The sequence below is a fragment of the Apteryx mantelli genome, unplaced genomic scaffold (genome assembly GCF_036417845.1).
Source record: "Apteryx mantelli isolate bAptMan1 unplaced genomic scaffold, bAptMan1.hap1 HAP1_SCAFFOLD_110, whole genome shotgun sequence".
Classification (NCBI taxonomy): domain Eukaryota; kingdom Metazoa; phylum Chordata; class Aves; order Apterygiformes; family Apterygidae; genus Apteryx; species Apteryx mantelli.
Window position 1 is genome coordinate 195896 of NW_027118467.1, and position 12066 is coordinate 207961.

Genomic DNA, 12066 nt, shown 5'->3' on the forward strand with positions numbered 1-12066 from the left:
TCCCGTGACTGCGGGAGGCCGGCAGCCTGAGGCCAGGCCAGCCCCAGGATGGTCCCAGGTGGCCGCGCGACCCACAGCCAGAGCCCGCCCCAGTGTGGGGGCCACGCACGGGCTGCCCCGGTGCAGGCAGCAGGCTCACCCCCAGGCAGATGCACCGAGCGAGGGCGCAGCGCTGCCACCCGTCTTCAGCCACACCTTCCATCCAGCTTCATTTTTAAATTTCTCCTGAATCCACTCTTAACACATATTAATAGTGTTGGCAAATGATTTTGATTAGAAACAAAGCTGATATGCCTGGATACCACTTTCACCTTGGCTTCCTTTGTCCCCCTGTAAAATATTAGAAGAAAAGTCTCCGCTGTAACATGATTCATCTCACAGACATGTTGTCTCTGCTCTAATTTAATTCAGTAAATACAAGGGAAGTATCTAATAGCCTTTACTTATGCCGAATGAAAATAAATTACTTTTTATCCCTGTGTACACAAACAGTGAAGAAAGTACTGAGCATCATAATAAGAAGGAAATCTGTTACACAGAGAAGCAGTGATATTCATATGTCAAGTTAAAATTAAAAATAAAACATAATAAGGTGGCAAATCCAGTCGGTGTTCATCCAGTGATTGTATGAGAGTAGACAAGACACAGGGAGGAAGGGAAGAAGTTTTTGACGGATTAAATTTAGTTTGGATGTAAACCACTAAGTATGCTTGCCTTAAACAGAGAACAGCGTATAAATAATTTCTGTTACATTTACTACAAGCCCATTAAATGTGTAACTTATACATGACACAGCAAAGAAAAAAAAACAAGACTTTTTTAAACCAGAAGAAATATTCATATTTATATTTAATCAAAACTGTGCAACGACTAAGTTTCATTTTCACCCGTTCTTTTTTACTTTGATAGAGATTTTTATTGCACTTAAATCTTACTGGGGTGAATAGCAATAGAATGGTGCAAATGGTACTTAAAAGTCAGGCATCCGGGTTTATCTAGTTGTCTGAATACCATTTAATTGTCCATGGAGAGAAAAAGGCAACTCTTGAAAACAATTCATCCCAATTAATAAAAGAGCCGTAAAATATAGATACTTCCAGAAGGTGCCTATCTCTCATTATTACTGAGAAGGAAGCTTAAAGTTATGGGAGGTGACTCATGACCCAACTTTGACTCTGATAACAGACATGAATCAAAATGTTGGGTTTAAAAAACAGCAAACCATGAAACAAAAGATGGATCCATGGGGGCCATGCAAAATTGTTTTTCATAAGGAAAAGAAGCTGGGTGGAGGTTTTGTTTTGTCAGTTATCTAGTAAGAGACAAATATGTGTGTATGTGGTTTGTTTTTTGTTCTTTTTTAAGAGAGAATATTTAGTTAAATGCTAAACAGTAGCAGAGAGGAGATTTTGGCCATGGCAAATAGTTTCCTGATCAAAAATCCCTCAAGATAGGAAGGTATTTATGCCAGCTGTATTTGGGTGTATTGTACTTGAATATAAAATATTTTGTTTGGTTTCAAGTTTTAAAATCAGTTATAACTGAAGGGCTTCACTTTTATTGTCAGATGCCCAAACTGTACTTTTTGAGAGGCTGTCATACTTATGAGTTGTAACTTCAGTTAACCTGCAATACATATCCTGACTTGTTTCTCTGTATATAATGAATGTTTTTTGCAAAACAGACTTACCATCCTCAGTTTAAAATTTAAAGATGATCCATACAAAATCTCCCTTCTTAAAATCAGTATTACTGCTTTGGTACATATGCCCTGCCTGACCCTTAGATATTGGAACTGAGCATAGGTTGATAATGAAACTAATTAAACTATTGTTATGATGCTGGCTCAACTCCCATCACTCTTACATTGGTTTCAGTGCATTGTGAGAGACTTAAGCCAGAAGTCTTTGTCCTTATATACTCTAGAAATCACTGCCTCAAAAATTGTCAAAAGAATAATTTCTCCACATTTCACCTCGGAAAAGGGAACTCAGGTTGAGACACCGTCACCTAAATTTGGATTATTCTCTAGCTTCCCCTGACTGTAGTGACCAGGGACTTGCTTCAGTTGGCTTAGCATAGGCACACAGCGCTATTTAAGATGCTCCAGGCAACCTAAGGCGTCCCCGTATGCATCTAGGACATTTGAAATGCTCTAGCCTAATATATCCGTACACAGCTGGCACATATGGCAGAGGACATCTGGTTGACCTGTGCCCTTCTGGAGCAGAAGCTAAAGTCTAGCAGAACAGCTCCGTGTGAGATTTTCCACAAAACCTCAAATACAACACCACCCTTCTAACTTACTGCTTCGCTCGCCCTGCTTCTTTCTATAGTAAAGTATCTGATTCAACTCGATTTCTGTAATGCCTATCACATGAAGGTCTTCACCTTCAAAAGGTGGTCCTCTATACTTCTGGTGTTTCTACACAGGCGTGTTATCATTTTTATTTTTGCGCAACTGCTTATTACTATCTGACACCTTACCTGAGCTTCCTTTGCTTTTACAGGACTTCCTGCTTATCCTGAAGTCTGTAATTTGAATATGTAATGGAGAAATCTTTGCCGTAGTTTACACTCCATTAGTCTCCAGAAAACACTGCTAAGCTTCTGACACAAGTGTCAGATACATGACCCAAACACACCTTATTTACTTTTATATAAATATTTCTACAAGCTTAAAGGTATAATTTGGGCTGATAACAAATACAGCAACATTTTTAACCTTGATAGCATGTTGCTTGAATAAATATCTAGCTTGAAAGGTTTCAGGTAGAGCTTGTTAATTATAACAAACTACATCCTAAGGAAACAAATCTGTTACATGACATCCAATCCAAAAACACAGTATAACAGTAAAAGAAGCCTCATATTCATATGCGCCAATTAAGGAACTCATTTTTACAAAAATTTTCTTTGGCCAATTTGTAATGTTTTCCCATAGAAATACAATGAAATACAGAAAGTAATAGCAGTACTCATTATCTTGGTAAACAATGAAACATTTAATTTTCAGGATACGCATATTGTTCCATGAAAGTTGTCCAGAATAAAAAAATTTTAAAACAAACATGTAATGAATACAAATCAGAACTTCAGTTACAATCAGAATTAATAGATTTGCAGCAATAGAATTATTTTGACTTAAACCAATTTTAAACCACTAGCGCTGCAAAGTCTTCAACACTGGAATTCTCTCCCCCAGTCATGTTATTGAAGATCACAGGGAACATTTTTTCCCATCTGTTTCAAAAAAACATGTAGTATTTCCTTCCCATAAATTTGCCTAAGAGCGTATGGAAAGGATAAATTCCTGAACTCTCTCTATTTCTTGGTTGAGTTATATAGAACAAAGGTGCCACCCCTGAAATAACATCATCTAGAAAATGCAGTTTTGTTAAATTCTGATAAAAATCTTTGTAGTTGCCCACAGGACATAGTGGATAATGATTTTCAATTACTTCTAATTTTCAGCTTCTTAAATCCCATTCTGTAACTACTATACAGCTGATTTTTCCTCAAGAGAAATATTTCACACTCTAATGAGTTCTGTGAGCTACAGTAAGAGACAAAAAAGTTAGTATTTGAAAACCAGATTTATTCTAGGCCCTTTTTAGCTCCCAGTCAAACTAAAAGTACTGCCTTATTGGCTGACACAAAACTGGAACAACACATCTTGTAGAAGAAAACTTCAAAGGAAAGCACTTAATGTAATATCTTTAGATTATGCAAATTTCAAAAAAAAACCCAAAGATCTACATTGCCTATAATCTTGTCAACAAGAGACTCCTTAAAGACATGTGATTGATTGTCATAAAATCCTACATATGTACGCTTTAAAAATAAGAGTGACTATTACAAAATTCAAGCATCAATACTAAATTTTGTAATGTGTTCACAAAACAGTTCTTCAGCACTGAAGAATTTCAGTATAACCACGTCTCTAAAACTGTTTGATAGATACAATGCTGCGCCCAGAGACTGCGAGATCCTGAAGGCAAGATCTCTGCAAGAACTCAACATGCAAGAGGAAAAAACACAAGTTCTTATTTGAAAAGAAGATCCAGTTTCCAACATTGACCACAGAAGTGCAATCCATCTCACCTAATTTTTGCCATCTAAAATTTCAACATTTAATTTAGCTAATTGTCTAGGCTTCTTCTACAGTCAAAGGGGATAGTTAAGCACTTCCAGATGCATCCCATCCTAAGAAAGGCATATAATACTGATGTGAATGAATGACCCCCTGAGAAGCTCAGACTCCCTCAACTAAATATGGAGAGAACCTGGACTACTTGGTAAGATCAGATATCTAACTCTTAGTGGCTAAGGCTAACTGAGATGAATCTGTCCCAGCTGCCTACAGTTAATTGCTCCAGTTCTTAGGGGATCTCCACAAAAGACTTTGTAGAATAGACTTTGTATATACAGTACTTGCTATAAGAAGATATAATACGAAGTAAACCATAGAACATACTATTATATACTATAACTCATAATGAAAAGTCCATTAATACCTACTTCGTAACATTTTATTTTAACAGTTTCTCCCTTTTGATCATTCTCTCCTCTCTAGGAAAAGCGACTGGTTTTCTAGAGAACAAACCTTCCAAAATTTACCAACTATTGTCCTATAATAATGCTGTATTAAAGAAAAGGTTTTCCTTTAATAATGATCACTTATAGGAAAAGCATTTCCAATAAAAGCTGTAATTAATGTAAAACTAGAAAAAAACTGCTTACCTTTATACCTTGTGTGCCAGGGATACCTGGGTAGCCTGGTTCTCCTGGAGCACCTGATCCTCCTAGTTCTCCCTGAGTAATACAATAGCTCCATAAATATCAATGATGTGTTGTTGTATTGATAAATACATGTATTGCATGTTTTTCAAGATCACTTGATATGTTTTGGCTATGATATTCTGAAATTCTATAACTTAGGGTGATGAAAATGTCTGGAGAACTTGGGAAGGGATGCCGAATACAGACAAGCTGATTAATGTCACAAAAGATGCTCCTAATCCTTAATATTCAAGTACATATGCATTGTAACTAAGAAGGAAATCATGGAAAAGTAAATCAATCTCTCCTTTAACTACAGTACTTCCAGATTCATATTTACCTTGGCTCCTGATAATCCTGGTTTCCCCTGTATACCAGGTTCACCTTTAACACCCTATAAAACAACATGAGTGCAGCTGATGCATGGGCATATTTTGTCACGTGCAGTATGAACAGCAAACATAAACAGACACTGCTGGGAAATCTGCTCTTAAAAATAGTCAAGGCAAGTGACCAGAAGGCTTAAGTTCTGTCCTCGTTCTGCAAACCTGAAGTTTCAGCCCTCTTTCAGGAAAGGCATACTGGTGACAAAATAGATCTGCCTGCCTCTGCTCACCTGTCCCTCCCCATTTTCCTTGCCCAGTCATACCATATTTGTGTATACTGACTTCACATTTCCATCATCTTATTTAATAAAACTCTCAAAATCCTTGGACTTGTCTGAGCCAAAGTATGTTTATATTTTGCTTTTTATTGAAGCCTATAGAACTTGCCATGTATTTAGCATGAGGTTTTCATTAAAATCTAAGAACTATGGATTACTTTTTGATACTTTTCTGTAAGAATGAGATTTGGGTGGGGGGAACACAGTTTATATTCTGAATGAGAGATAAATACATCTCTTTTGTACAAATGAAAGCATTTTTCTCAAATGAAAACACAACTAATTTTGGGGGGTTATTTCATAGGTGTTCAGTCTTCTTGACAAGGGCAAAATGTTGTCACCTTTAAATAGTGTTACCTCCAGCATGCAATTTTAAATAAGTATGTACTTTGGATATAAAATAATGTACGTGGAAATGGAGCTAGATGTAGATACAAAGTTTGGGAAATGGAATCTATATTCATAAATATTCTCCAGGACGTACAGTTCAGGACTTACTAGCCAAAACTCATCTCAGATTAAATTAAAAGGTTGCACTAACAGATAAGGATTTATAGTATCTGTTTTAGTTTCTGAGAGCATGGGTCAAATTAATTCTTGCTATAGCTGCAGTGCAATCAATTGTGTTACATCTGAAATACATTTGGCTCCCTGGAGGGAAAAAGCAGCACATCATAACTTTATTTAACACAATTAAAATATAAATAAATGTAACACAGGCCGAAAGTTCTGATGTATACTGAGAACTATCTGGCTTCTAGCACGGGAAAACATTTTCCAGGACTGTGCAGCTCAAACAAAATCTCACAACCATTTCTGGAGGAGTTGCAAACCTCATGAGATGACAGGCACCATTCGCTAAGCTATATTAAGCTCTCTTGAGCATAGATACTGAACTATCGTATAAGGTAATATATGGCAAACCTGTTACCGTTCTCGTTCTTACCGAGGAGGCACGGGGCCTTCTCCCCAGGCCCCGGACCATCACCACACAGACACCAATATGAGGAGTGGCAAAATGGCGTTTAATGAAGCGCGTCCTGCTCTTTTATAATGCTGTAAAGCCCCGCCTTCTTTTCCGGCAGCAGTGCTCCGCCCGTTACGACCTTCCCATGTTCCGCCCCGCAGTGCCTCCCTGCTCATCCTTTTTCCTCCACATCTCCCCCTCTCCCATCAACGGTGTTTCGGTAGATCGAGCGGGACGCAACAAAACACGCGGAAGTGCGGTGTGTCTCGACGGGATCGCCATCGGGTGGTTCCTTGCATCAGTAGCTTCGTGAGCGGAGCTGTGTGCTGCCTCCCCTTTTCCCGATTCTTAACGCAGGCGATGCCCTTGTCTTCGTCGTTCAGGGAAAACCTTAAAGGCATAGGCGGGATTGCTCATTTCCAACAGACTATATTCCCCCCCCCAAAGCCCAGCCATTCCTCCAGAATTTCTCCTTCTTGTTGTCGAGCAATCCAGACGCGGCCCGCTACTTTCAGCAAGGCTGCCTTAACACAGCTCAGTACTATACACAGGCATAAGGCTATAACTATGAGGATTAACAAAATGCGCAAGCCTTCAGCGAGCAGTCCTGTTAGCCACGGTGGTAGATTGCCAACCAGGTTAGTTAGCCATTCGTCTAAAAACCCATGGTTCTGACGGATTTTGCTGGCATGTTCCTTCAACCACTGCAATTGTTTGTGAATTGATTCACCATGATTAGACAAATTCATGCAACATATACCTTCAAAATCCTCACAACCATGGCCTTGGGCTAGTAGCAAATAATCAATTGCAGCTCTATTCTGCAGAATAGCATGTCGCAAACTACCTTGATCCTCTAATAGGCTCGCTATTATCTCAGTGGTGACGTTAGCCTGCTTCTCAGCCCAGCAAGCTAACCGGCCGATCAGGTTCAGAGCGTTGCCTGCCGCTGCTCCAGGCACGAAGAAGGCCAAAAACACTCTTTCAGTGGGACTGTGGAGGGAAACTTGATCATTACACTCAGGTGAGAGCCCTATGGCTGCTCGTTTACTGCGGACGGCAGTCTCATTCTCCGTGATATGTTTCCACCAATTTTGATCGGGTGCTAGTAATGTCAGCTTACCAAGATAACATGGACCACCCATTACCCTTTTTGGAATTCCCTGCCAGGCCCGGTCACCACATATCAAAAAGACGTCTGGTGGCAAGGCCTTTGGGGTACCATTGTTCCAAATTAAGTGCCCCTTTGTGGCCTCAGCCCCAAAGGCTCCCAGCCCCTGGCGGCTGGTGCCATTGGTGCCACAGAAGGAACCACGGTTTTGATAATCATAATAGACTGCTGTTGGAGTGACGTTCGTCCACCCTGTCCAGTTAAATAACCGGTAAGGGTGCACGCGTCCCCCAAAATATATACATGTTTGAGACCAATTGCCTGATGTGTTTCCAATTCTCATGGACCCCAACAGGTTTAACTCCTGTGGGTCCCATGGCAGCGTTCTGTTTAGGCCTGCAATGAGGGTGGCACTGCAGCTAGCAGTCGACAGACTGCCACTGCAGCTTCCCGTGCTGTACTCCTGGAAGCTGTTGACACTATAGCTGGGGACCCCTATTAAACAGGTTCTAAAAGGTTGGGTAGCGGAAGCTAGAGACAAACAGAAAGCGTGTTGCCCTGTCCTGTTCGCCCAGGTAACTCACATATTTTGCCTGGGCTCAATCTGGTAGAGAGCCATTACCACTGGGAACAGTATCCCCAGAATCAGGATCTTCGCCGTCTTGTTCAGTAGATGAGTCATAGCGAGTCAAGACAGGCTTCACGTTCTTGCTGGGTACCTTCACTGGACCACGATCTGCAGAGACACATATATAACCTCGACCATTAAAAGCAATAGGGGCGGGCCCAATGCACCTTCCGAAGACGGGGGCAGTCCGCTGGTAGCACAGCCTATAGTTCAGGTGTCAGAGCTGTTTCGATGAGCTTCTATTTTGCGTAAAAGCGGCTTTACCCAGCGGGTGGGGACCCACCTCGCGGCCTCCGGGCCCCCTTCCGCGCTCGCGACCGCAGCATAACCTCTGCCTTGTGTTAGTAGTCTCCACCCGGTCTCCCATTCCCCCGTCGCGGGATTCTTGACCTGCACCTCGGGACCCTCCGTTGGGCTCGTCCCTCCCCAATGCTTTGCTACCGGTTCATGACTATTCTCCCCTCGGAGGTGATGGTTTAGGGCGTACAGTGCTTTTTGTAAAATTTCAGTTTGTTTCTCTCTGGGGATGACTGAGTGCTCAGGGATGCCCTCCCCCTCTCCCAACACATCAATTTTCTGTTTAAGAGTTCTGTTGGCTCTCTCGACTATGGCCTGCCCCGTGCTATTGTACGGTATGCCGTGGATTATTTTGATTCCCCATCGCTGCGCCCACCCTTCAGTGCTCGCCGATGTGAATGCGGATCCATTATCGGTTTTGATGGTCTGAGGTAGCCCCAGCACAGCTATAGCGTACGCCCAGTGCTTTTGGGCCGCTCGGCTCGTGGTTTTCCTGTGCTGCGTGGCTACGATCATGCCGCTGTATGTGTCCACCGTGACTGCCAGCCAGGGATCTGGTCGGAGCCTCTGACATAAGGTAAAGTCGGTCTGCCAGACTTGGTTCGCCATCAGGCCTCGGACGTTCGTCCCTCCCTCCTGCAAAGGCCGCCTGCAGCAGTACGGGCGTGTGGCGACCACGCCTCTGGCTTCAGAGATGGGGATGTGGCAAGTCTTGGCCAGGGCTTTGGCTCCGACGTGCAGCCACTCATGGAGGTCCCTGGCCTCCCGCAGGGTCATCACTCTGCCGGCCGCCTTATCGGCTTCCGCGTTGCCTTCTTGATAGTAACCCGGTATTTTGCTGTGGCTCCGGACATGCGTAATACAAACCGTGCCAGTCCGCGCCTGCAAGGCGTCTTCTAGCATTGTGGCGATCGGCGTGCCCGCCCAACCCTGCGTGGCCATTTGCCTCACCAGGTTGTACGTGAAGATGGAATCTGTGGTGATATTCAGGTGGTCATCAGGGAACATTCTCAAGGCCATCTCTACGGCCTTGGCTTCAAGGTACTGAACACTGACGTCTGCCGCTCGAAAGGTGGCCTCCTTCCATTCTCCATTCTCCTGCCAGGCGACGGCCGCTGTCTGGGTCTTTGAGGAGGCATCCGTGAAAACAGTGTTTCCCGGTTTCGGAGTAGGAAGCACTCGAGCAGGCCCGCCAACCTCTATGATGTCCAGGTGCCTCAACGGCTGGAGGTGTGGGAGGTGCTGGATTTCTCCTGAAAATCCTTCCATGGCCATTGCCATCGCCGCGGCGAAGGTCTCTGTCTGTGCATCGGTGCCCTTCTTGAAAGGCAGGGCAATCGCGTCCGGTTCACGTGCGAATGCAGAGATACATGTCTTCCGCCCCTTAGTGATCATTCGTGCTAAGAGGCTGGAATGCGGCACAAACGCTCCAGCCGGCCGCGTGGGCGTGACCCACCAGATCACTCGCATCCGCTCTGGTTGTCCTTGTCCGAGCACAGCCATGCCACCTTGCCGGTTCAGCACTGGGTAGAGCGTGATCTTATCAGCAGGGTCCCAGCGCTGCACCGATGGGTGGCTCAGCATCTCAGAGATGTTCTTCAGAGTCTCCTTGGCCTCTGCGGTCAGTCGCTTCTCCTCCCATGGGTTCCTGCCCTTCAGCATTTCGTACAGCGGTTGCATCTGGCTCGGTGTTATGGGCACCATATTCTGGAGCCACTGGAGGCTCCCCACTAGCGCCTGAGCGTCATGTAGGGTGCGGACGTCTGGGTTCAAAGTTATAGGCAGCGGCTTTATCTGCGAGTGTCCAATCTCCGCCCCTAGGAACTTAATGCCTGGTCCCTTCTGGACCTTTGCTTCGTTTATCGCCAGCGAGGCTGCAGCCAAGCACCGCCTCAGGTCGGCTGCCATTTCCTGCAGCCCTTCTGCGCTGGGTGCTGCCATCAAGATATCATCCACGTAGTGGATCATGACCCCCGCCGCATGTTGTGTTCGTACCGGGGCTATTGCGTCGGCTACAATGCGTTGGCAAATTGCAGGTGAGTTCTTCATGCCCTGTGGGAGCACCGTCCATTGGTAGCGCCGCGCCGGCTCCTGCTTATTCACCGATGGGACTGTGAATGCGAATCTCTCCCTATCCCGTGAGTGCAGCGGGATAGAAAAGAAGCAATCTTTGATGTCTACTGCCATAGTCGGCCAATTCTCAGGAAGTGCCGTCAGTACCGGCAGTCCCGGTTGTAACTGTCCAAAGTCACATATCTGTTGATTGATCCGTCTCAGGTCATGTAATAGCCGGTAGCTGTCCTTAGTCTTTTTTAGGATCACGAAAATCGGAGAGTTCCAAGGGCTATTGCTGGGCTCTAGGTGCCCTTGCTCCAGTTCGCGAGCCACTATCTTCTGCGCCGCTTCCAATTTTTCTGAAGTCAGGGGCCACTGGTCAGTCCATATCGGGTCGTCACTTTTCCATTTTAAGGGTATAGCCCTGATCTCACTAGCGGCGGTCCCAGTGGCCCCCATCAAAAATTTTTGATCTTGATGTTGAGTTGGCTGAGCGCATCCCGGCCCAGTACCGGGTCAGCAATTTCGGTGACATAAGGTGTGATTGTCGCTTGTGTTGGCGCGCCATGCTGTTTTGCGTCAGGATCATGCAGGGTGAGTTTCAATGCGAACCGCGAGCGGTACGCCTTCGCATTGCCTCCCACCCCGGTGAGACTTCCTCCCTGGTCCGTCGGCCAGTTTTTCGGCCACATGCGGAGAGGGATGCACGTGACATCAGCCCCAGTATCCACCAACATCTTTAGCTGTGTGTTCTGGGGATAGGCCCAGGGGTTCTCCAGGGTGACCATGGCCCCAGGCCGGTGGTTGCAGTCTAGTACCAGGGCCACTGTTCCGGGTTCTCGCCGGTCGAGCTCCCCCTCTCCTCTTGGGTATACATGGTGGCCGGGGCTTTTCTTTGGGGGCGGGGAGGGGTCCCCGACTGGCCTCCCCACCTCCTGTTTCCCGGCGCCATGCGGCGACACTCCCGTGCCCGGTGTCCCGGCCTGCCGCAGGCCCAGCATGTTATCTGCGGGGCATGGGTGGTGCTCGGACCCTGACGCGCCTTCGGACAGGCCGCCTTGATGTGGCCAAGCTGGCCGCATCCGAAGCATGTCTTTGATCGTACGACCGCGGCCTGTGCCGCCATGGCTGTGGCGACAACGGTTCGGATCTCTCTCACGGGCAACCGGTTCTGTTCTTCCAGCACGTACTTCATTAACTGGGTAGGCCCCAGGTCCCTCGGGGCTCGGCGAATGATCTCTTTTATGTCGTCATTGGCCTGATTCTTCAGGCACTCGAGCATCAGTGACGCCTTCACCACTTCAGGGACTTCAGCGCTCTCAATGGCGGCATAGAGTCGATCGCAGAAGGCAGAGAACGACTCTGTCAGCTTCTGCTTTACTGCCACCCATGGGTCCGTCTTTGTCACCACGCGCGCTAAGTCTTCATACGCCGCGCGCGCTGCCGTTGTGATGGCTCGTATTTCACCGGCCGTCAGTAAGGCGGCCTGCTGTTGCGAAGTGGTCATGGCATTATCACTCCCCTTCAGGCGGTTCAGGGTCGACCCGTAAAGTGGATGATTC

At 45.7% G+C, this 12066-nt stretch overlaps 1 long non-coding RNA gene across 1 annotated transcript; it reads right to left on the reverse strand.

The window, feature by feature from the left end:
• Positions 1 to 288: 288 nt before the first annotated feature.
• LOC136995511 (uncharacterized) lies at positions 289 to 5155 on the reverse strand. Its single transcript, XR_010887069.1, has 3 exons — positions 5123 to 5155; positions 4744 to 4815; positions 289 to 330 (listed from the first exon to the last, which is right to left on the reverse strand). It is a non-coding gene; the product is annotated as an uncharacterized lncRNA (long non-coding RNA).
• Between the last annotated feature and the right edge of the window lie 6911 nt (positions 5156 to 12066).